General features: G+C 49.7%; 1 pseudogene; it reads left to right on the top strand.

The window, feature by feature from the left end:
* LOC120381419 overlaps positions 1-25,068 on the top strand; it is a 304,954-nt pseudogene that overhangs the window by 128,819 nt on the left and 151,067 nt on the right.

Genomic DNA, 25,068 nt, shown 5'->3' on the forward strand with positions numbered 1-25,068 from the left:
GTGGCAGCTCGGTACAGAGACTGAAGTTGGGAGGAGAAACGTTGATGTGTCCAAGGTCACCCAGGCTGTTTGTGACCGAGCTAGAAATAGGTTCTAGTGCCACCGTACTGCTGTTTCTGAAGGTCTCTGCCACACTGGTGTTTTAGGCACTGGTGCAAACCCTTAGTACAGACAGAATTTACACTAGTGCACTCTGATTGGCACTGGTGCACCAGGTCCCAGTTTGAAGGTTTGAAGTGCGAGGGGCAGTGACCTCCCTGAGGCCTGGGGCTGGCTGAACAGTGCAGCTGGTAAGGGATGGGCAGCAGTGAGTGCTGGAGGTATGAGCCAGCGAGGTGGTTTGTCCATGGATGCACAGGCTGTCTTGGCAGCTCAGCTGCAGTCCCTGCACACCTCTTCCTGCAGCCTAATACAGTGTGCTTGGGGGACCTTTCCAAGCTGCGGGTGACGGGGCTCTGGAGCTAACAGGGTCTGTTCCTGGCTCTGTCACAGACCTGTTCAGTGACCGTGGGGAAGTCACAGCCCCTCTCTCTGTAACGCTGTCTTCAGTGTCTTGAGAGCATGAGCACCAGCCTCAGGCAGACTGGTAAGAAGCAGGGAACAAACCCCAAATTGGGTGTAAGGTCTGTATGGAGATTTCACCAACCAAGAATCCAGTGTAAACGCTTCAGGCTCTGTAACAGCATCAACATGGAACCACAGACAGTCCTCTTGGGTGATCCCATATATCTCACCACGCAGGTGAGCCAACCTTTGTGACACATGGTCCCTTACTCCAGGGGTTTCTCAACCTTTTTCTTTCTGAGCCCTCCCCCCACACATGCTATAAAAACTCCTCGGCCCACGTGGGCCACAATAACTGGTTTTCTGCATATAAAAGCCAGGGCTGGTGTTAGGGGGCAGCAAGCAGGGCAACTGCCTGGGGCCCCATACCACAGGCCCCCCCACAAATATACATTGCTTAGGCTTTGGCTTCAGCCCTGGTGGTGGGGCTCAGGGCCCTGGACTTCAGCCCCATGCACTGGAACTTCAGCTTTCTGCCCTGGGCCTCAGCGAGTCTAATGCTGGCCTTGCTTGGCAGCCCCCTGAAAGCTGCTCACGGACCCCCAGGGGGCCCCAAACCCCTGGTTGAGAACCACTGCCTTACCCCATGAGTCACAGCAATGTTCAGGTTACTGCCAGTCCTGAAGGACCAGTCACTTCCTTAGGACAGCTGAATCTTAGATCTCACAAGAAAGACAACACTTGTAGCCAGTCCTGTCATAACCTGTATTAAGACTTATTTAAAAGGAAAGGAGAGTTGTTTACAAAGTTAAAGCAGGTAATCCTATAGATGCAGATGAGTTGCAGTCTTAAATATCAAAGGTAATAGAAGCTTCTATAATAAGCAAGCTCTACATATTCTTTAGGACTAACCCCGGCTAAGCAGCTGGGGATCTCTTGCTTATGCCTAGAAACTTTGCCCCCCAGAGTCCAAGCAGCATACAGATCATCAGTTCCTTCTGCATGGGGTTTTTCATCGCCTTCCTACAATGTGCTCTGAGTTGGAAACTCAGCTAATGGGAAGTCAAGAGCACAACAACAGTTTTTTGTGTCTTTGTTAACATCCCATAATAGTCTCTCTGATGTTGATGAACCTTTCCTGCCGGGCAGGGTGTAATGCATTCTGTTGCCAATCAGCACTTCACCTAGGTAAAGTCTCTCTCCTGCCTGGTGATTTACAGAGCCACAGAGGCTCACAATGCAACTAGTCAGATGTTAACCCAGGCAGCAACTCACAAGCATTCAATAAAGTCTAAACACTAAACACATTCTTATGTTCACAGTCTGTATGAGGAGTATCTACTCATTGGGACTCACTGGGGAGCCACAGAAAGGAACAAGATGTGCTGAGGCAAGAAGGCCCCGTCTCAGAGCCCCTGGGGTCACGCTTGTCAAAAGCTAAAACTAGGCCCAGCCCATGAAGGGGGCACTCCCAGGAGAGACTGAATAAAGGCTGGAGCATCGAACAACTTAGTTAACCTGAGAGAGCTGCCTTGGGGACAATGACAGGGAGAATCCCCAGAGTGACTCCTTGGATTCTGCTCGTCTCTGGCCTTTGGTTCATAGAATCACAGAACTGGAAGGGACCTCGAGAGGTAGCTAGTCCAGTCCCCTGCCCTCAAGGCAGGATTAAGTATTATCTAGACCAGGAGTGGCCAACCTGAGCCTGAGAAGGAGCCAGAATTTACCAATGTACATTGTCAAAGAATCACAGTAATACGTCAGCAGCCCCCCATCAGCTCCCACCCATGGGAAGCCACAATAATCAGAACCTCCCTCCTCCCGCACCTCCCGATCAGCTCTTCACACTATGCAAGACACTGGGTGTGGGGGTTAATGGAGCGAGGGCACTGCAGGCTCAGGGAAGGGGGTGGGAAGGGGTGGAGTGGAGGCAGGGCCTGTAGCTGAGTAGTGAGCACACCCAGCACACTGGAAAGTTGGTGCCTGTAGCTCCAACACCGGAATTGGTGCCTATACAAGGAGCCGCATATTAAATTCTAAAGAGCCACATGTTGGCCACCCCTGATCTAGACCATCCCTGAGACGTGTTTGTCCAGCCTGGTATTAAAAATCCCCAATGATGGAGATTTCACAACCTCCCTAGGCAATTTATTCCAGTGCTTAACCACTCTGCCAGTTAGGGAGTTTTTCCTAATGTCCAACCTAAACCTTCCTTGCTGCAATTTAAGCCCATTGCTTTTTCTCCTGTCCTCAGAGGTTAAGAACAATGCTTCTCCCTCCTCTTTGAAACAAAATTTTATGTACTGTACTTGAAAGTTGATCATATCTTCTCCAGACTAAACAAACGCAGTTTTTTCTGTCTTCCCTCATAGGTCATGTTCTCTAGACCTTTAATCATTTTTGTTGCTCTTCTCTGGACTTTCTCCAATTTGTCCACATCTTTCCTGAAATGTGGCACCCAGAACTGGACACAATACTCCAGTTGAGACCTAATCAGTGTGGAGTAGAGCGGAAGAATCACTTCTCGTGTCTTGCTTACAATACTGCTGCTAAGACAGATCAGAATTATACTTGCTTTTTTTGCAACAGTGTAACACTGTGGACTCATATTTAGCTTGTGATCCACTGTGACTCCCAGATCCGTTTCTGCAGTGCTGCTTCCTGGGCAGTCATTTCCTTTCTTGTATGTGTGCAACTGATTGTTCCTTCCTAAGTGGAGTACTTTGTATTTGTCCTTATTGAATTTCATCCTGTTTACTTCAGACCATTTCTCCAGTTTGTCCAGATAATTTTGAATTTTAATTATATCCTCCAAAGTCCTTGTAACCCCTCCCAGCTTGGTATCGCCCACAAACTTGATAAGTGTAACAGAGCTACTGGGAGAGTTTCACCATGTGTCAGAGGGTTACAGCCTGGTGGGAGGGGGCTAGGCCTGTACTGGGATAAGGTCACTCTGTGCTTCACAGTGTGGCAGAACCGGGAATGTCCATTAGCAGGGAACAATGCTGGGGGGAATCGATATGTGGAAAGGACAGAAACCCTGTCTGAATTCTCTCACATTGCCCCTCTCACCCTGGCAGGCTACAGAATAACGTCCATGTTTCGCCCCAAATCATCCCCTTCTCCCAGGGGGAAGAAAATGGCTGCAATGGAGCTGGCTCAGGTAAGGGATTCTCAGGGAGCTGGTGGTGGGTTCTGCTTGGAGGGAGAGGAGCAGTAAATGCATAGGAGGGTGGGAGCTGCTAGAAGTTGTGGGAGGCAGGAACTATCTAGGGTGTGGAATGGGAGGGACAGGATGTGCAAACCTGCTGAGACTTGTGTACTCTAGGGTGTGATGGGTTGTTGCCCCAGGGTGCAGTCTGGGGGGCTTCTGGGAACCGCTGTGCCCTCTAACCCTGAGGCTGGGCTGGCCCTTCTCTCACTGCTTTGCTGGAGATTCAGCCAGCCTCTCCAGGCCCTGTTATCACCCAACACGACAGCAGGTGGCGCCATGCAGCCAACTAAGCTACCTGAGTGCTTTGCCTAAGCCACTCAAGGACAGATAGACGACAACAGCCAATTTCCCAACTGTAAGTGATAGCAAACAGATCAAAGCAGATTATTTAGCAAATAACCAAAAACTCAAACTAAGCCTAACATACTAGATGGATAGAATTTGAATTAGCAATTTCTCACCCTGACTGATGATAGAAGCAGTCCACCAAGTTTCCATACACAAGCTAGAAATCTCATGTTCAGATCTGGCCCTGCGGGAGCTTTGGGGGCTGGCACTGGGGAAAGTGGGGGACTGTCTGAAGTTGGCTGCTTGGGATGTGGGTGAGGCCCCGGGGAGCTGGGGGTTGGGCTGCACCCCTGTCACTGCAGCCTGGGGCCCTGCGTTTCCTCTGGAAAAGCTGCTCCCTGTTTCACCATCTTCTCTCAATCTGAGTCCCAGGGACCCTGCACAGGCATCTGCAGGGCAGGACGGGCCCTGAAATCTGGCAGCTGGGAGGTTTGCAGCAGTTTCTAACCCTCCCTCCCCTGCTTCTTCCAGGAGGCCCCACAAAAGCATCTGGCCCCTCTGGGAAAAGAGAGAGAAGCAGCCAAAGCCGAGGAGGAGCGGCAGAGCGAGGAGCTGCTGGTAGGTGCCCAGAGCCCCCCACCACTTAGGTTTGCCTGGCATAAGAATGACCTGGTGAATGCAGGGCCCACCCTGCCAGCCTCAGCCAGGGACCCATCCCCGCTGGAGCCCAGGGAGCCTGCAGGATCAGACACGGGGGTTACATGATGCCCTTAGGATGCAGGAGGCTGCTGGGCAGGAGAGGGTCAGTCTGTGTTAGCCCGGAGCCCCTGCCCACAGGCTGTCTGGATGTCACAGTGACCAGGGATCCTTTCTAGCTCCTGGGAGGATGGGGAGGAAGGAGATGAAATGTGGGCCGCAGAGATGGAGGATTTGGCTCAGTGCACGTTGATGAGGTTTCGGGGAGAAGTGTCCCTCCTGTAGGTGATGTACAGCTCACCTCGGTTCTGATCCCTCCTCCCTTCCCGGGATAAATGAACTTCCCATCCCCCACCACCAGAGATCTTGTGTTCTGGTAAATAACTCTGCCACCCACCCCCAGGTGCATTTATGATTTTCCCGTTATGGAGCAGATGAATTTCAATGTTGATAAATGCAAAATAGTGCACATTGGAAAAGTTAATATCAAATGCACATAAACTGATGAGGTCTAAATTAGCTGTTACCACTCAAGAAAGATTTTGGAGTCACTGTGGATAGTTCTCTGGAAACATCCACTGAATCTGCAGCAGCAGTCAAAAAAGCAAACAGAATATTGGGAATCATTAGGAAAGGGATAGACAGTAAAACAGAAAATATCCTATTGCCTCTATATAAATCCATGGTACATCCACATCTTGAATACTGTGTGCAGATCTGGTCGCCCCATCTCAAAAAAGATAATTAAAATTGGAAAAGGTTCAAAGAAGGTCAGCAAAAATGAGAAAGGATATGGAACAGCTTCCGTATGAGGAGAGATTAATAAGACTGAGGCTATGGCTACACTCTTCAGCTTTTAGCGACACGACTGTGCCGCTACAGCCGTTCTGCTGCCAGGCGCGCAGTGTAGCTTCTCTTTGTTGGCAGGAGAGAAGTGCCAGTGTAGACAAAGTCTGAGACTGTTCATCTTGGAGAAGAGACGACTAAGGGGGGATATGGTAGAGGTCTATAAAATCATGACTTGTGTGGCGAAAGTAAATAAGGAAGTGTTATTTCCTCCTCATAACACAAGAACTAGGGGTCATCCACTGAAATGAATAGGCAGCAGGTTTAAAACAAACAAAAGGAAGTATTTCTTCACCCAACACACAGTCAACCTGTGGAACCCCTTGCCAGGGGATGTTGTGAAGGCCAAGACACTAACAGGGTTCTAAAAAGAACTAGAGAAGTGCATGGAGGACAGGTCCCTTAGGGGCTATTAGCCAGGATGAGCGGGATGGTGTCTCTAGCCTTTGTTTGCCAGAAGCTGGGAATGGGCGACAGAGGATGGATCACTTGATGATTCTCTGTTCTGTTCATTCCCTCTGGGGCACCTGGCATTGGCCACTGTCAGAAGACAGGATACCGGGCTAGATGGGCCTTTGGTCTGACCCAGTCTGGCCGTTCTTATGTTCTCTGTTCCCCCATTACTGAGCCGCCCTCTCCCTGTTGCAGAAACAGACGGCAGCCGAGAGGCAGAAGATCGTCCGGGAGTGGCAGGAGCTGCGAGGGTTTCTGGAGGAGCAGGAGCAGCGGCTGCTGGCCCGGCTGGAGGAGCTAGAGAGAGCCATTGTCCAGCGACGGGATGAGGGCATCTGCAGCCTGTCCTGGCAGATTTCCCTGCTCAGCGAGAGGGGAGGAGAGATGGGGCAGCAGCCGCTGAGCCAACCCCTGCAGGTCAGGCTGTCGTTGCAATGATCATACGCAGCGTTTCTCTAGGCGCTTCTGAGCCCTAGACCCCAAAGCACTTTACAGAGTGGGGTCGGGGCATTATCCCTATGGGACAAATGGGGAAAGTGAGGCAGAGGGAGGGGCAGAGCCCTGCCCAGGGTCACCCAGTGAGTCTGGCAGCGGCGCCAGGGATGGGCCCTGGGAGTCCTGGATGCTGCAGCCCCAAGACCTTCTCTCCTGGAAATGTCTCTCTGCATTTGCACTTGGAGGGTGAAATCCCCTCCCCCACCATGCTGAGGTCCCGAGCCAGGCCTAAGGCCCCTGTCACTGCAGGTTAATGGGTTTAGTGGGGCCAGGGGCCTTCTGGGTCTCTCAGCACTGGGGGGAATTTGATTCTCAATGCAGAGAAATATCTTCTGCCTGTAAAGTGCCCGGGGAGAAGATTTCCACAGTGGGACCTGCCCGCAGGGTTTGCTGGGGCTGGTAGGGGAGCAGCAGCTCTGGGAATGTAAATCTGAAATTCCCCTACTGCCCGAGGCCTCAGTGGTGACCCCTGCAGATCAGGAGGCCTCCCCGCCCAGGGACGCTCCCCCTGACGGCCTCCTCTTTCTCTCCTTTTTAGGGTGCTGGGAGCACTGGGGGCAGGTAAGTCCTGGGCTCCATTTCGCTCCCTCTCATGGGCCGCTAGGTTTGATAACTGCACTGAATAGGAAGCTGCCCCCTACCCTGGGAGCGTGTGATTCTGTCTCCCCTAGTGACTGACTCGGGTAGGAGACAAGCCGGTTACTGTCTGGTCGCTCATGAGGTCACAGCAGGGCTGCTAGACCCAGGGCCGATGGGACAGACCAGGCCTGTCTCCTGGACTGACGTGGCCGCGTCACGTACTCAGAGGGCGCAGAATCTCAGCTTTCACATTTGTTAAAGTGAGTTGCCGGCCCTCAGCACCTCCCCAGTGTAAACGGAGACAGTGTTGCCTTGCTGGGGCTGCCAGCAGCCTGAAGCCGTAGCTCTGAGAGCGTGAACTCTCCTGTCCCCTGTTAATGTCATCGGGGTGTCAACTGAAATGGCAGCACTTTGATGTGAACATTAAACGTTCCCTGGCTGATCACTCGAGCAGATGGAATGGGGAGAGGGTGGGAGTGAAGCCTTTGTGGGGTGGGAATAGGGGGTTGCTGTAGGGAGGGAAGAACAGAGGAGAGACAACAACAAGGAAGCGAGAGAGAAATGGAGAAAGGAGGGTGGGAAAGGCAGGGAAACACAGGGAAGAACCAGCAGGGCCCTACAGGGGTGTCCAGGAGGGGGCTGTTTTCCTCCTGAGTGACACTGAACGTGACAGGCAAAGACTTGGCAAAATACTAAGAACTAAAATTTATTTCCCATACGAAGGGCAGATTCCCCCCTTGTTCTTCGTACGTGGGTGTCCCATGGAGAGCAGTGGGTGTTCTGCTGTGAATGGAGCAGGGCACAGAGTCCTAAACCGATGCCCTGGCCACTGGCCATAACGGACGGTGCAATGTGGCCCTCTCTGCCAAATGAGCTGGACGCCCCAGGGTTACTGCTTCAGCTGAAGGGTTGGGGGGGGTTGGCATTAAAGGGCCCACGTTCATTCCCTGCTGGAGCGCTGGGCTCTGTCTGTGGCCACTGTCAACATATAGGACCTGCCCACTCTTTGGTCTGTGTCTCCTCCCTTTCCACATAATCCCCGTGCTGGTGCCCCTTGTTCCTGCAGTAAACCAGCGTAGGGGGTGGCTCTGCCCCCCACAGAACCAGAGCGTCCCTGAGAAAGCCCCTGAACAATGTCTCCGTTCCTTGCTCTAGTGTCTCCCCACTTCCCGTCTCTCTGGGGAGCACAGGGCTGAGGTGACTCACCCTGACATTGACTATCTCAGGCTACAAAGCTGAGATCCAGGTTTCGTGAAGTTTGGGGGTTGCTGGGCTCAGGGTCTGGGGCTCAGGCCTATTTCTCACCCCTCCTTTCCCCAGCAGGGAGGACGGGACGTTTCGGAAGCCAGCGCCGTCGTTTGCGGAGCTGGAGAAGAGACTCAGCGATTTCTCTCTGCAAAGTGCCATGCTGCAGGAGGTGTTGCTGGGATTCAAAGGTGAGTTGGAGTCTGGGGGTGGCGTCTCCTCTGGTTAGAGCGACCCTGACCCTGGGGAGGAGTCGGGGACTCTAGTGATGTCACTGATCCTGGGCTCCATCTCACAGCCCAGCTCAGCGAGTCGCCCTTCCCCATGGAGCAGCCCTGTGGGGCTGGCTCTGCCTGCAGCGGCTGCGTTATCGGCCTCTGATCTCTGTCACCATCTCGTCGTTAACAGCAGTTCCATTAATAAGCAATGGGGGTTTCTCCATGAATGTGAGGGCCTGAATTCTCACCTCTCCCATCTTCTCCTTCCCCTAGAGACGCTGCAACGGGAGCTGGGGAGCGACACAGGTACGTGTCTGTCTCTGACTGGCCAAGGGGAGATTTCAGCCCAATAACCATGTTAACGACAGGGGATTGCAGCCTCCAGCAGCTGGAAGCTGTGTAACAATGGGAAGCGATGTTACTTTGTTCTTGCACACTATATTTTCAACTGACTTGTCTCTTAAATATTTTAGCTCAGGGATCAGGAACCTTTGGCACACGGCTCACCAGGGTAAGCACCCTGGCAGGCCGGGCAAGTTTGTTTACCTGCCATGTTGGCATGTTTAGCTCCCACTGGACACAGTTTGTCACTCCAGGCCAATGGAGGTGGTGGGAAGTGGCAGGCAGCACATCCTTCAGCCTGCGCCGCTTCCTGCATCCCCCATTGGCCTGCGACGGCAGATCGCGGCCAGTGAGAGCTGCAATCAGCCGACCCGTGGACGTGGCAGGTAAAGAAACTGGCCCGGCTCACCAGGGTATGTGGATTGGAGTTTCCCCAAGGTCCTTTAAGTGTTTCTTGATTGGGCACTTGATTTGCAAATTCCTTTCTGAAGAAGCTGACCTAATGCTTTACTAAGGCTACTTCAGAATCAAAACACATCGATGTACAAGAACGTAGCCAATATTCCTAACTTTAACTGCAAAAATGATACACCCACACAGGTAGTATCATCATCATCATCAGCAGCAAATTATAACCTTTTCATAGGCACCTTACACGACAACCTTTGTACAATATTTACTGCGAATATATGTGGTTACACCAATGAACTATACGGTCACAGGTTATATTAATAATATCACAGCCAGGGCTGGTGTTAGGGGGTAGCAAACAGGGCAACTTCCTGGGGCCCCAGACCCCCACAAAGCTACATTGCTTCAGCCCTGGGTGGTGGGGCTCAGGGGCCCAGACTTCAGCCCCATGCGCTGGGACTTCAGCTTTCTGCCCTGGGCCTCAGCGAGTCTAATGCCGGCCTTGCTTGGCAGCCCCCTGAAAGCTGCTCATGGCCCCCCAGGGGGCCCCAGACCCCTGGCTGAGAACCCTGCCTTACCCCACGAGTCACAGCAACGTTCAGGTTACTGCCAGGCCCAAAGGACCAGTCACTTCCTTAGGTCAAATGACTCTTAGATCTCCCAACAAAGACAACACTTGTAGCCAGTCCTGTCACAACCTGTATTAAGATTTATTTAAAAGGAAATGAGAGTTGTTTACAAAGTTAACGCAGTGTGACAAAGCTCTGTCCTTGTCTCCATGGGCCCTGCATTTCCAGGTGGATTTCGCTAGCCTCAGAGGCTCACTGTGACCCTCCACGTAGCCCTTCTCTCTAGGGACAAGGGTCACAGCCCACTGAGCCATTTTCATCGTAAGCCAGCGAGGGAGGGGAGGCAAAGCTCCCCTCCCTTGCACAGTCTCTGTTGTCTCCCAGTCTCAGTGATTAATCAGGGCAGCAAAGGGGGAGCCCAGGACCCCCCTCTACTCCAGGCTCCAGCCCAGGGACCCTAATAGTATCAGCTGTGGTATCTGACCTTTTAGAAACAGGACACATACAATTCCCTGTTCTACTTCCCCACAGCAGCCCCCACTTCCTCAGGCTCCACTTCACCCTTATCTCAGGGCTTCCTTCCTTGTGCCTGATCTGGTGTGTACTGCTCCCACAGCTCCTGTTCTGCACACCCACCTGCCTAACTGGGAGCTCTTTAACTAGTTTCAGCCAGCCCCTGATTGGCTTCAGGGGTCCCCATCAACCTAGCTGTCTCCAGGGCTTTCTGGAAGGATGTTAATTGGCCCCAGGTGTCTTGATTAACCTGGAGCAACTGTCCTTTGGTTACCATGGTAACAGGGATTTGTTTAGCCTGGGGCTAACATACCTGTTTCTCACTACTTTCCTATAGCCAGCTGGCCTTGCCCTGTCACAGCAGCTAATCATCCAGATGCAGACAAATTACAGCCTTAAATTTCAAAGGTAATAGAAGCTTCTCTAATAAGCAAGCTCTGCATATTCTTTAGGACTAACCCCGGCTAAGCAGCTGGGGATCTCGTGCTTATGCCTAGGAACTTTGCCCCCCAGAGTCCAAGAAGCATACTGATAATCAGTTCCTTCTGTATGAGGTTTTTCATCCCCTTCCTGCCATGTGCTCTGAGCTGGAAACTCAGCTAATGGGAAGTCAAGAGCACAACAGTCTTTTGTCTTTAACATCCCATAATAGTCTCTCTGGTGTGGATGGACCTTTCCTGCCAGGCAGGGTGTAATGCATTCGGCTGTCAATCAGCACTTCACCTAGGTAAAGTCTCTCTCCTGTCTGGTGATTTACAGAGCCACAGAGGCTCACAATGCAACTAGTCAGATATTAACCCAGGCAGCAACTCACAAGCATTCAATAAAGTCTAAACATGTTCTTAGAATCCTAATACCTGTTTTAACAATACTAACACAGGTGAGTCAGACCGATTCCACTGTGTGTTTGTCCATGTTCAATTAAGACATAGAAGCTTGTGTAAGAGCTAACACCTCGTCTGCCAGTGTCACAGGCAGGATGGGCAGGGATGGTGTCTCTCGTCTCTGTTTGCCAGAAGCTGGGAATGGGCGACAGGGGATGGATCATTTGATGGTTACCTGTTCTGTTCATTCCCTCTGGGGCACCTGGCATTGGCCACTGAGCTGGATGGACCATTGCTCTGATGCAGTGGGCCCTTCTTATGTTCACAGTCTGTATGAGGAGTATCTACTCATTGGGACTCACTGGGGAGCCACAGAAAGGAACAAGATGTGCTGTGGCAAGAAGGCCCAGTCTCAGCGCCCCCAGGGTCACACTTCCCAAAAGCTAAAACTAGGCCCAGCCCATGAAAGGGGCACTGCCAGGAGAGACTGGATAAAGGCTGGAGCATCCAACAACTTAGTTAACTTGAGAGAGCTGCCTTGGGGACAGTGACAGGGAGAATCCCCAGAGTGACTCCTTGGATTCTGCTCTTCTCTGGCCTTTGGTTCTTAGAATCATAGAACTGGAAGGGTCCTCGAGAGGTAGCTAGGCCAGTCCCCTGCCCTCAAGGCAGGACTCAGTATTATCTAGACAATCTCTGACAGGTGTTTGTCCAGCCTGCTCTTAAATATCCCCAGTGATGGAGATTCCACAACCTCCCTGGGCAATTTATTCCAGTGCTTAACCACTCTGACAGTTAGGGAGTTTTTTTCCTAATCTCCATCCTAAACTGCCTTAAATCCATTGCTTCTTGTCCTATGGTCATGTCCCCTCTGAGTCTTCCCCAGTTTTTTTCAATCTTCCCTCATAGGTGATGTTTTCTAGATCTTTAATCATTTTTGTTGCCCTTCTCTGGACTTTCTCCAATTTGTCCACATCTTTCTTGAAATGTGGCCCCCAGAACTGGACACATTACTCCAGTTGAGACCTAATCAGCGTGGAGTAGAGCGGAAGAATTTCTTCTCGTGTCTTGCTTACAATACTCCTGCTAATACTTCCCAAAATGATACTTGCTTTTTTGCAACACTGTTGACTCCTATTTAGCTTGTGATCCACTACGACCCCCAGATCCCTTTCCGCAGCGCTCCTTCCTAAGCCGTCATTTCCCATTTTGTATGTGTGCCACTGAGTGTTCCTTCCTAAATGAAGTACTTTGGATTTGTCCTTATTGAATTTCATCCTATTTACTTCAGACCATTTCTCCAGTTTGTCCAGATGATTTTGAATTTCCGTTCTAGCCTCCAAAGTTCCTGTAACCCCTCCCAGCTTGGTATCGCCCGCAAACTTGATAAGTGTAAGAGAGAGACTCTGCTGCTGGGAGGGTTTCACCATGTGTCAGAGGGCTACACCCTGGTGGGAGGGGGCTAGGCCTGTACTGGGATAAGGTCACTCTGTGCTTCACAGTGTGGCAGAACCTAGAATGTCCATTAGCAGGGAACAATGCTGGGGGGAATTGACATGTGGAAAGGACAGAAACCCTGTCTGAATTCTCTCACATTGCCCTTCTCACCCTGGCAGGCTACAGAATAACATCCACGTTTCTCCCCAAATCATCCCCTCCTCCCCGGGTGAAGGAAATGGCTGCAATGAAGCTGGCTCAGGTAAGGGATTCTCAGGGAGCTGGTGGTGGGTTCTGCTTGGAGGGAGAGAAGCAGTAAATGTATAGGAGGGTGGGAGCCAGTGGTGAGCTGCCAAAATATTAACAACAGGTTCCCTCCTCCTCACCTCACGAGGGGGTCATGCCCCCCCAGGGGTCGTGCCCCTTCCAACCCCCCATGCTCCTTGACACCCCCCCGGGGACCCCTGACCCATCCTCCCCCATCCCCTGACTACCCCCTGCTGCCCATCAAACCCCTCCTCTCATTCTTGATGCCCCCCTGGAACCTCTGCCCCATCCAACCACCCCTTCTCTCTGTCCCTGACTGCCCACCACCACCTCATCCAACCCCTGCTCCTTCCTGACTGCCCCCCGGGACCGTTGCCCCCATTCAGCCCCCTTGTACCCTGCCCTCTGACTGCCCCGACCCCTATCCAGCCCCCCACAACCTCAAAGGGGGAGGAGAAGAAGGGTGGAGCTTTCAGAGGAGAAGGGGAGGTGAGCTGGGGCCGGGTGGACAGCTGCCCGAGCCTTTGTTAAATTTAAAAGCTTTTTTAGAACCGGTTGTCCTGGAACAACCGGTTCTAAAAAGGCTTCTAAATTTAACAACCGGTTCATGCGACCCAGCTGGAGCTCACCACTGGTGGGAGCTGCTAGAGATGGTGGGAGGCAGGAAATATCCTGGGTGGAGAAAGGGAGGGGACAGGATGTGACAAACCTGCTGACACTAGTGTAGTTTAGGGTGTGATGGGTTGTCACCCCCGGGGGCAGTCTGGGAACCGCTGTGCCCTCTAACCCAGGGGTCCCCAACCCCCGGGCCGCGGACCGGTAGGAACCGGGCCGCAAACCGACCCCTAGCACATCAAGCGGCGTGTCTCCGGCAGGGCCCCTGAGCCCCGCCAGCTCAGAGCCGCGTGGGGAGGGGTCAGGGCTGTGAGCTCCGGGCTGAGCTCAGCTGCCTCCGCTCGGCGTGGAGCTCCCAGCCCCGCCCCCTCCCCACGTGGCTCGGAGCAGGACGGAGCTCAGGCCCCGCCGGAGACACGCTGCAGCTGTCGCGCGAGGCGCTGAGGCTCCGGGTGAGGAGGGAGCCGGGGGGTAAGAGGCTGGGGCCGGGGGATTGGCTAAGGGGCAGGGAGTCCTGGGGACAGTCAGGGCACAGAGAGGGGCGGAGGTTGGGGGAGCGGTCAGGGGCAGGGAATGGGGGTTAGATTGTGGGTGTTCCGGGGTCTGTCAGGACTCAGCAGGGGTGGGGATAGGGGTTGGGGCAGTCAGGGGACAGAGAGCAGGGGTGGGGTCCCAGGGTGGTGGGGGTCGCTGGGGGATGGTGAGGGGACAAGGAGCAGGATGAGTCGGGGATTCTGAGGGGGGCAGGCAGTCGGGGGGGCAGGAAGTGGGTGGGGGTCACATAGGGGGCAGGTCCGCGGAAATTTTTTTTTCTACGAAACCGGTCCCTAGTGCCAAAAAGGTTGGGGACCGCTGCTCTAACCCTCAAGCTGGGCTGGCCCTTCTCACACTGCTTTGCTGGAGATTCAGCCAGCCTCTCCAGGGCCTGTTATCACCCAACACGACAGCAGGTGGCGCCATACACCCAACTAAGCTACCTGAGTGCTTTACCTCAGCCACTCAAGGAGAGAGAGAAGACAACAGCCAATTTCCCAGCAATAAGTGTTAGCAAACAGATCAAAGCAGGTTACTTATATAACCAAAAACTCAAACTAAGCCTAACATACTATCTGGATAGAATTTGAATTAGCAATTTCTCACCCTGACTGATGATAGTTCACCAAGTTTCCATACACAACCTAGAAATCCCTTTACCCTGGGACCAGCACTTCCCCCACTTCAGTCTTTGTTGCTCAGGTGCTGCCAGGAGTTCTCTTGTGTGTGGGGAATGAGGCCAAGAGATGATGTCACACCCCACCTTATGTAGCTTTTCCATAGGGCAGGAACCATTTGTTCCAAACTCAGTTCCCAGTCCAGTTTGTGGAAAAATACAGGTACCAAAATGAAGTTCATTGTCATGTGGTCTGGTCACATGCCCTAGAGTGCCCTGCTGAGTCATAGTAGCCGCGACTCATAGGCTGGCTGGCACATTCACAGGAAGGCTAAGCGATTCCACAGTCCATTGTCTTTGTTGATGAGCCATGAACTGTCTGGCTTCTTCATTGTTGTACCTGAAAGGCTCGTTGTGGGTGTTACCCAGAGTAAGCACATTTGAAAGACAGATACAGAGTCAATATCCATAACTTCAGATACAAACATGATCCATGCACACAGGTAGGATAATCGTATTCAGCAAATCATAACTTTTCCAGTGACACCGCACGTGACTCATCTTGTACAAAATGCCTCATGTCCTAATCATATTATAATCCTGCCACTATGCTGAATATTGGCTGTAGTGTCAGATAGCTCCTAATGTCAAGGCACAGGTGTTGGGAATGGAACTTGCCCTCTTTGTGGAACAGGAAATAACCCTCCAGCCAGGGCTGGGAAAACTTCCCAGACTCCCAGTGCTGGAGCCTGAATCTACTGGCACTTCATTAGTTACCCCCACCCCCGATCTTTGTGGCAACTGCAAACGTTATCGGTGATGATTTTATATTCTCTTCCAGGTCATGGATAAGAATGTTAATAGCACAGGGCCAAGATCCAATCTTACGGGAACCCCCTAGAAAGAAATCCACTCAACCATGGTTCCCTATTTAAAATCCCAGTTTTTAATCTATTTAATGTATGCCGTGTGTATTTTGTACATTCTAGTCAAAATATTGTGCTGAAGCAACTCATATGCCTACGTATATTACATCAGTACTATTAGCTGCAACCAAACTTTTAATCTCATCCAATAAGGATATCCACTTAGTTTGATAGAATCTATTGTGTCTAAACCTTTTTAATGGATACTAATTACATTACTCTCCTTTCTTTGTTAATGAAATCCAGTATCAGCTGCTCCATTCTTTTGCCCAGTATCGATTTCAGACTGACACACTTGTAATTAGCTGCGTCATCTCTTTTATACTTTTTAAAATATTGGCACAGCATTAGCTTTATTCCAGTCTTCTGGAATTTCCCAAGTGTTCCAAGTCCTAATTAAAATTAACAGTCCACCACGCTCCTCCAGCAGGTCTTTCAAAACTCTAGTTATCTGGACCCACTGATTTAAACACATCTAACTTGAATAGCTGCTGTTTAACGTCCTTGTGAGTTATTGTTGAAATGGAAAGACTGTCAGCGTCAACATCTTATGATATGAGTTACATCATCTGTTTTTCTCCAAATCCAGGAGAGAAATATTTATTGAACACTTTTACCTCTTCTCCATGATTGTTGATAATTCTGCCATTTCCATCTAGTAATGTACCACTACCATTGTTAGGATTAATTTTGTACTTTTAAAAACTTCCTTCTTATTTTCATTGGTTAATCATTGATTTCTGATAGCTTCCCTTGCCAGCTTTCTACAATTCTGACCTTTGAACTTAAATTCTTTACTATTGACTTCCCCTTTCTTCCATATATTTTATTTGGAGAGAGTTGGGATTCCAACCAGGGAGCCAACAGCAGGGTCCAGAGCCTGCCCCATCTCCTATATTAAGCTCTGGTTAGTAGCTATGTGATAAATGTGATGACCCTGCCTCCGTCTGTCAGCTGGGAGACACAAAGTTTCTCTCTTTCCACCTTCTGATGCCACCTGGCTGCTCTAAGCAAGGTGAGGTGGGACTGTTAACATGTGCCTCCCGGAGCTTCCATTTACCTGGTGCTGCTGTTCTGTGAACAGTGGGGCTGTGAGTGGGGCAGCAGGTCCTGAGTGTTGGACTCTTTCTCTTTCAGGGGCCGGTGACCTTCGAGGAGGTGGCTGTGTATTTCACCAGGGAAGAGGGGGCTCTGCTGGACCCCGCTCAGAGAGCCCTCTACTGGGATGTCATGCAGCAGAACTATGAGACTGTGACCTCGCTGGGTAAGGAGTCCTGTCCCCTGGGTTATTAGAAGCTGTGGGATCTCTAAAGAACCTGAGTAGTGATAACGTTATACCTTTATTTGTCACACAAGTTTTGACAAGTTTCCTTGCTCCCCCTTTTTTTGCCTTATCTCCCACCCACTAGTATCATTTTTGTCATGTGCCTTTTTGGTGCCGTCAGTCATTTTAAAATTGCATTGTATGTATCCTTATTGGATACATTAATAACTGCAGCTTTCATGCCTTTTCCTCATTTTAAGAGGAAAATACGCCACCTGTAGAATTCTAAATTGAGTAAATAGGTGTATGACTCATGCATGGCTTGTGTGACAGTCAGATGAGCTCCTATTTTGATAGGAGAGCGTATAATGTTGCCATTCAGGACCCCACGGATGAAGGGAGAACAGAGCTGTGGGAGGGGAGGAGAAGGGGGGAGTAGATAATTCTGGGGTGCCAGGACATGGGGAGGGTGTGTGCAGGGTTAGAGCTAACAGCAGCAGGGAGGGATGAGGTTGTGAGAGACGAGGAGGGAACACAAGAATCTCCCAAGGTGCCGGCAGGTGGTGCTGGCTGAGAGTAATGGGAAGAAGTGGAGAGGAGTGTGGAGGAAGGGCACTGAGGAAGTGGCTCAGTCTCAGGTGCTGAAGCTAAGTGGCCTGTCCTTGTGGAAGAGTGGGAGCCCTTGGGGGTCTAGTGCACTCAAGGGGCACCTCCCAAGGACTGTTTAAAAGCCAGGGCATTGCACAGATCCTATGGATCCATGACAGTGCCAGAGGTTCAGCCTTATGGGGAAAATATATAAAACAAGAAAAGGATCTAAATGCGTGTTTACCATCGCTCCCTCTCAGTCCTCATGGGAATCCCTGATCCGTTCCAAAGTGTATTAAAACCTTCCTTAAAGGCTTATCTCTTGATTATCAGGTCATGTCCATTTGTTAGAGGGCTTTCCCTTCACCCTCCCACTTCCCTGGTTCTTGTCACGCAGACAGCAAGCAGCGAAAGACCAGAAGTCTGAAGCACAGATAATGCGATGTTTATTGGGGTTATTTCCAAGCAAGCATATTCCACTGCCCTAATGAACTTACACCTAGAAAAATTAATTATGCAGCAGACAGAAACAATTGGAGAACCAGACTGATTAACAAGTAAAAGTGGTAGCCATAAAGATAGAACAATACAGAAATGAGGGTTTCACAACCACAACCATTGATAAGGGATTTCTTGCCAGACAGGCTGCTGTCAAACTAAGTTTTCTTTAACCATCTTAAGATCTATTTCTTTATCTGGTGGTGATGGGCGCTATCAGGACAGGATCGACTTCCTAACAGCCCAATAGCACCTTATTTCAGTGTGACTGGTTTGGGATGTGAGGATGTGACCCTTCACTTCCCAGCTTATGGCTGCCCCTGCTGCTTAGCCAAAGGCCTTAGCCTAAGAACAAGGCCTCAGACTGTCACAGTGAGAGAAGGCCCAGACACAGGCGGACTGAGATTTTGATTCTTAGCTAGTTACAGGGTATAAAGACAAAGTGATAAAAATACCCCTAAGTTCTTAAAGTCTAGGCTTTACAGGCAGGCCTGAATATCTCTATTCTAACAGTGGGTTCTAGCCCTTCCCCCATTCTGTGTCTGTCCTGTCTATTTAGATCAGGGGTCGGCAACCTTTCAGCAGTGCTGTGCCGAGTCTTCATTTATTCACTCTAATTTAAGGTTCCATGTGCCAGTAACACATTTTAACATTTTTAGAAGGTCTCTTTCTATAAGTCTATAATATAGAACTAAACTATTGTTGTAAGTAAAGTAAATAAGGTTTTTAAAATGTCTAAGAAGCTTAATTTAAAATTAAATTAAAATGCAGAGCCCCCCCCCTCAGACCAGGGGCCAGGACCCAGGCAGTGTGAGTGCCACTGAAAATCAGCTCGCTGCCGCAGGTTGCCTACCCCTGATTTAGATTGTAAATTCTTCAGGGCATGGGCCATCTACTGTTCTCTGTTTGTACTTTGCCTAGCACAATGGGGACCCACTGTTAGTTGGTCCTTAGGCACTAAGGTGGTGAATATGATTTGTTATAATAGTAACTCTCCTGCCACTTTGAGCCAAGGAAGATGGCCTTGGGATGCGTAGCCTTATTTGGGGTGTGTGAGTAATGTTGATTTGATTTATCAACTTAATTTAATGTGTATTGTAATTATTTTAATTAATTAATAATAATACGTAATCATTTATATTAATTAATATGGGTTTAGGCTCACCAATTTATTTGATCAGAAGATAAAAGTTCGTGTTTCGAATCAGGTTCCACAGAATTGATAAAGGGACCTTCGGGGGTATGACAGGAAGCTCACAGGGAGACAGATATAGTCATAACGACTTTTTATTAAACTCAATGAAATAGTAAGTAAATTGTAAAACAGGTAGAATTACAGAGTTACAATTGTATTACTGTTATTCAAGAGATACATATGATGATACAATATTATGTGCTGCAAACTTTGGTTAATATTCACACCCTGTTTTGATAAACGGATGTTGGCCTCGCCTCTGGCGGTTTTGGTTTCACAGCTCTTGCAAGGGAAACTAATGCAAAGAGCTGTCAAAGCTACTTTGGAATTTACTTTTTAGCTCAACTAAATAATCTAATACACAAATTAAAATAAAGTTTAGAGAGACCAAGCTTAGCCGAGTCCCTTTTGAACTTAAAGTTTGAAAAGAAAATAAGTGCGGCCTATTACTGGTTAATAGCTGTTGTAGATGGATAGCATGAATACGTAGCTGAAGATGGTGAAGTGTAGAGAAGGAGTAGGTGGGGATGGGGATACCATAGTGAGGACCTCTTTTTATAGAAATAAATACCGGAAATCCTTCCTCTTATGCCCAAATTTCAGTCTTCCCCCATAGAAATTACTCCATAGGCTAGTATGTGTGTGCGTATGGATGTATCTGCGCACTTGTGGGGTACTTGTTAAGTCTGTGAGTACAACTTTGAAAAATCCCCTTTGCTATTCTTCATTGTCTGTTGGTCTAGGTAAAGGGTCTTAGACCTAAGCATAGACACTTTATTTGGGTATAGGAAAAACAGTTGCTTTTCTGGGTAAAAGGGCACAGGATGTAGCTATGCTAACTTTGCTTTAGCTTAAAATGCAGGTTTTTGGCCTGTAGGTTTCTTGCATTACAGCCAAATGTATTTTTAATATGAATTAATAAACCTATCACAATACCGTACTTATAAGAAAAGAGAGATTTATGCAGGCAAGCAGATGAATCCTGAGAGCTACAGATGTTACTGTCTAAAAATGAGATGGGGTTAAAACTATGGAATATTCTTTGTGACAAGTATCCCACAAATTCCACTGACCTCCCGTGTTTTCTTTGCCTGCAGTAGGGTTTCCAGTTTCCAAACCTGATGTGCTCTCGCAGCTGGAACAAGGGGAAGAGCCATGGGTCCCGGACCTCCAGGGCTCTGAGAAAGAAGTGGTCCCAAGAGCTGCCTTTGCAGGTGAGGAATTGGTTCAGCAACTGCTTAGGAATGCAGGAAACATTTGGGATGCCCTACAAAGACCCTGTGAGCTCTTCAAGTTCAGGATTGTTCCTGCAGATGTGGAATCATTATGGCAGATGTCACTCATGGCTTCCCTCCTATTCTGACTGACAACTGGCAGCAGGTCCCTCCCTGATCTCACTTTCCCCTGAGAGTTATGGTGCAATGAGGACCCAGAACTGATCCCTTCCTCTCTTCTCTGTGGAAGGGTTTGGGGAAAATCAGTACCTGATATGTTTGATCTCTCCCACATATATTTTGGTTTGTTCATCCCTTTTTCCATTCCTCTCTCTGACATTTCCTTTTTCTCAGGCACAGGGAGTGACCTATGTCTGGATTCTCTCTGTCTCCCATCCGGCGATGGCCTGGCGAGTGAGAACGAGGAGGAGAAACCCCAGCAGGAAGACACTGTGCAAGTAGATCCACATTGGCTGTTATCAGGAAGATCCAAAGGGAATGTTTCCAGGAGTTGTGCACTCCCAGAAAACACAAAAGCCTGTGAGACTCAGCAGAGGCCAGAGGAAAACTACAGTAGCCACTCAGACCTTATTCCACACAACAGAATCAACTTGGAAGAGACACACTACATGTGCCCTGAGTGCGGGAAAAGCTTCAATCAGAACTCTCACCTTATCAGACATCAGAGAATCCACACAGGGGAGAAGCCCTACACATGCACCGAGTGCGGGAAAAGCTTCGGGCAGCGCTCTCACCTTATCAGACATGAGAGAATCCACACAGGGGAGACGCCCTACACGTGCACCGAGTGCGGGAAAAGCTTCGGGCGGCGCTCAAACCTTATCATACATTGGAGAATCCACACAGGGGAAAGGCCCTACACATGCCCTGAGTGTGGGAAAAGCTTCCATCATAGCTCAAACCTTATTATACATCAGAAAATCCACATAAGAGAGAACTGTTATAAATCCCTTGACTAGGGCTGGAGAACGATTTTTTTTTTTAATCACATTTGCTAATTCCCTTCTTTGGGGTCAGTCCTGTGATCTTTTCTATCAACTCCTTTCCTTTGAGTCGAAGGAGTGTGTGTCCCTCCAGCCAGGAATGTTCGTCAGCTCCTGATGGGGGAGAGGTTTGATTCCAACAAGCTACACTGAGGCTAAAACTACCTGTGCCTGACATCCACTAGGGCTGTACATGGCGTTGGCTGCTCAAGTTAGTGATCTTGGTGTAAAAAGACAATTATAGTTGTTGTGCAGATGCAGCCCAGGTGCAGTGGTTGGCATTAGCTTCCCCCTTGACCTGACCTAAACTCCATCACTTTCCCTAGTCTAAACAAACCCTGAGCATCCCGGTTATACTGTTCCCCCATTTCAAAGCCATTGTTAGTCATCGAGTTCACTCTTGGGGAAGAAGTTGTTTCACTCCCAGTTGCTCTGATGTTGGTTCAGGTTGTGCTGCAGAGCAGATATTTTTACTACCATTTTTCTCACTTAAAATATATTGAACTATAACAAAGAGCAGGAACAGGGCAGGGATAGGGGAAAATGTCATTTCACCCTCTGGAACAACAGAAGAAGATGGGGTAAATCAGAGGGATTCCCCTATTCCCCATCACCATCCCAATCCCCCTGTTGTGCAGTTGGTTAGGTCAGTATTTTTTCTAAAGGGCTGGGAAGAGGATTCCCTCGTAAATAACTTGTAACTAAACAAAGTGCCCATGCACTGGGCTCCCAAAGCAGTTGTGGCCCAGGCCCTGCAGGAAGTGGCTCCTGAAGAGATCTCCTTCCTCATTAGCTGCATGTTGCCTATTATTTGGGAAATACAATCCCTATCTAGGTAGAGATGGGAAACATAGAAGTGACTTTTCTCATCAGCTCACCCCTGGGAGATGCTGCAAATGTGTAGAAAATGAAATCCTTGTTGAATGTGATATAGCTGCAGAAAGATACCTGTTTTTAATAGAGACCTGACATTTGTTGTCTTACAGGGATTCTAAGTCGCACCTGAATTTAGTCCCTAATTTAAATCTGTGCCACCAGATTAAAGAAATAAAAAGGCATAGTTGGGGGAGTTGTACCTCACTGTCGCTACTGATCTGTTGTGCGGTTGGTGAAGAATTCTACGCCAGAGAAGTGTCAAATTACTCCAAGTAAGGTCAAAGATTTGACAAGAACTCAGGCAAAAATTGCAGGTACTAGTGGTTGATTTTCACCCCCGAGATGGAAGCTACGGTGACCTGTGGCCCAGGTAAACTATTTTTAGAACCTGCTCCCTAGTTAAGTGGCATTGGTCACACTCCTGAAGGATGCCATGATTAAATTGGGCACAACTGTCTTTTACCATTTGAATCCAAAGTTAGATGAAGCACAGAGAGAAACAGCTGATTCCTTCAGAGCCATTCCATGCCTCTGGGTCTCAATCTGGCTGCCTTGTTGGACAAGAAGCACTTCCATGCTGGGCAAACAATGGTAGCCAATGAGGGAATGTATCAGATGCGAAGTTCAGACTGCAGGATACTTGAATGCTGAGTCCAGAGTCTGTGGAGTAGTCTAGGCCTGCACAACTCGTAAAGCAGCGAGGGCCATATTACTCCAAAGAAAACAGCTCAGGGATGAAACCCCCCCCGGCCTCACTGAACACCACCCCCCAGCGCCGCCAAGCCCCTCCCCGAAACAATCCCCCCCAAGCGCCACCCGCCCCGTGGAAACAAACCCTCCTTCCCTAGCACCGTCCTGCCAAAACGGTGGTATTGAACCTTGTTAATAAGTTATAGCGGGCCCCTAAGATAGTATAATTAAGGTAAAAGAAAACTGTCTTTTTGCTAGAAGTAGAATAAGATCTTCCCCCCACTTGGTAATCAGTTGCCTGTGGAGTGAATGAGGTGGGACTGAGGAAGGCAGCACCTCCAGACAGCTGCAACCCTTGGAGAGGGGCTGGGAGCCAGACCAGATCAGCAGAACAGGTCAGCCACTGACTCATAGCTCGTCTCCTCAGTCCCCTGCTGCTGGCTCACCAGCCCCTCCCACTCGCCTCCTCAGCCCCCCCCTTCCATGCTGTCAGCTCAGCCACCCCTTTGCCACTGCCTGCCCACTCGCCTCCTCAGCCCCCCACCCTCACCTGCTATTGTGTCCTACAGGAGGCCTGTGATACACTGGGGGTCAGATTAGATGCTCTAATGGTCTCTTCTGGCCGTAAAGTCGACTAATTTCTGAAAAACTGAGTGTAGCATTGGGAGCAGCGTCTGACATTTCCCTGTCTAGCCAGCTTGCTGCCTAGAACGAACGCTCCTTGAGTGGGGTGATCCACAGGGAGTAGCTCAAACCTCCAAAGTGCCTGGCCAGGGGCAGGACATTAGCCCAGCAAGGGAGGGGTGTGGCAGTGACATCACAAAGGCCTTTTGCAGGACCTCAGACTGTTGGTCCAAGGTGGTGGGGAGGTGGTGACCTCACAGAGAGATGCTGACATCAGCCAGGCAGGACAGGGGCGAGGGGCCAGGGAAACCTCAGAGACCCCTGTGGCTTTGCTTCAGCAAGTCTCCTTCTCCAGGTCTCTCTTTGAGGACTGAGAGAGTATTCGGGTTCACAGACGTGAGCGCCAGGAGGAACCTCTTTTGAGTTTTCTCCTTCCCTTTTAGTGATTTTACTAGAAAACAGCCATCCCTGTTTAGAAGGTAAGAGCCTCCTGGAGGTTTGAAACCTGTTCAGTCTGATCCAGCTGGTGACAGTTGAATTCTAGGCATGGAAAATACGAGCTTAAGCAGGCAGAAGTTTATGGCGCACCTGGGATTTTGTCCCTTATAATCACCGGGGACATTAGGATTTGTTGTTTTTGTTTCACCTTTTCCTCCCTCCCTCCTCCTCCTTTCTCTTCGTCTCTTGCTTCTTTTGTCCTTTCTCCTGTTCCCCTCCCAACATTAGGAGAGGTGTGTGTGTGTGTATTGCGGGGGAGTGCTCTGCAGCTCTCACTGTGGGAGGTCCATCCAAAAATGTGGGGCTGAAATAGTGCTCGGGCAGTGATCCCCACCGGTGACCTGGGCCATCCTTTGGGCTCTCTGGTGAGAACCCTCAGCCTCCTGTCCTCAGTCTCTACCCTGATTGGCTGAGCAGGGGGTTATTGACAGGGAGGAGACTCAGGTCCTTTATGTTCTCTTTTAAGACCAAGGAAGTAAGTCAGAACCAGTTCTGTGTTTGATAAATTTTACTGCTTCTCTGCATTAATGGTCTCTGAGCAGTTCATGATTCTCTCTAACATTGCAGTTCTCCTCAAATACTTGCTGAATAATTACTGTGCACTGTTGTTGGTCTGGAGCTCATCTGAGAGCACTTTACTCAGGTCATTCAATGTCTGAAATTCAAGATCCGAGGGTTAGTTTGAAAATCAGGGCTCTTGGGTCCTATTCCCAACTCTGCCCCTGCCTGGGCGTGTGACCTAAGACAAGTCAATTCTCCTTTCTCAGCCTTAGCTTCTCTCTCTTTCAAGTAGGGATAATAATGATCCGCTCCTACCTATCTCAACACACTCACTCTTCCCCAATACACACACTGTCTCTCCCCACACACAAACAGTCTCCACACTGCAGTTGAAAAGCAGCTCGCAATCCAGTAGGATGCCCATGGAACAATGGGATGGAGAAACCTGTATCGTGTGATGCTATGCCATCCTCTGAGACATCGCAAACCCTTCTCAAATCACCCTGCACCTGTTGCACAGTGGG

Source organism: Mauremys reevesii, linkage group 14 (genome assembly GCF_016161935.1).
Source record: "Mauremys reevesii isolate NIE-2019 linkage group 14, ASM1616193v1, whole genome shotgun sequence".
Lineage (NCBI taxonomy): Eukaryota > Metazoa > Chordata > Testudines > Geoemydidae > Mauremys > Mauremys reevesii.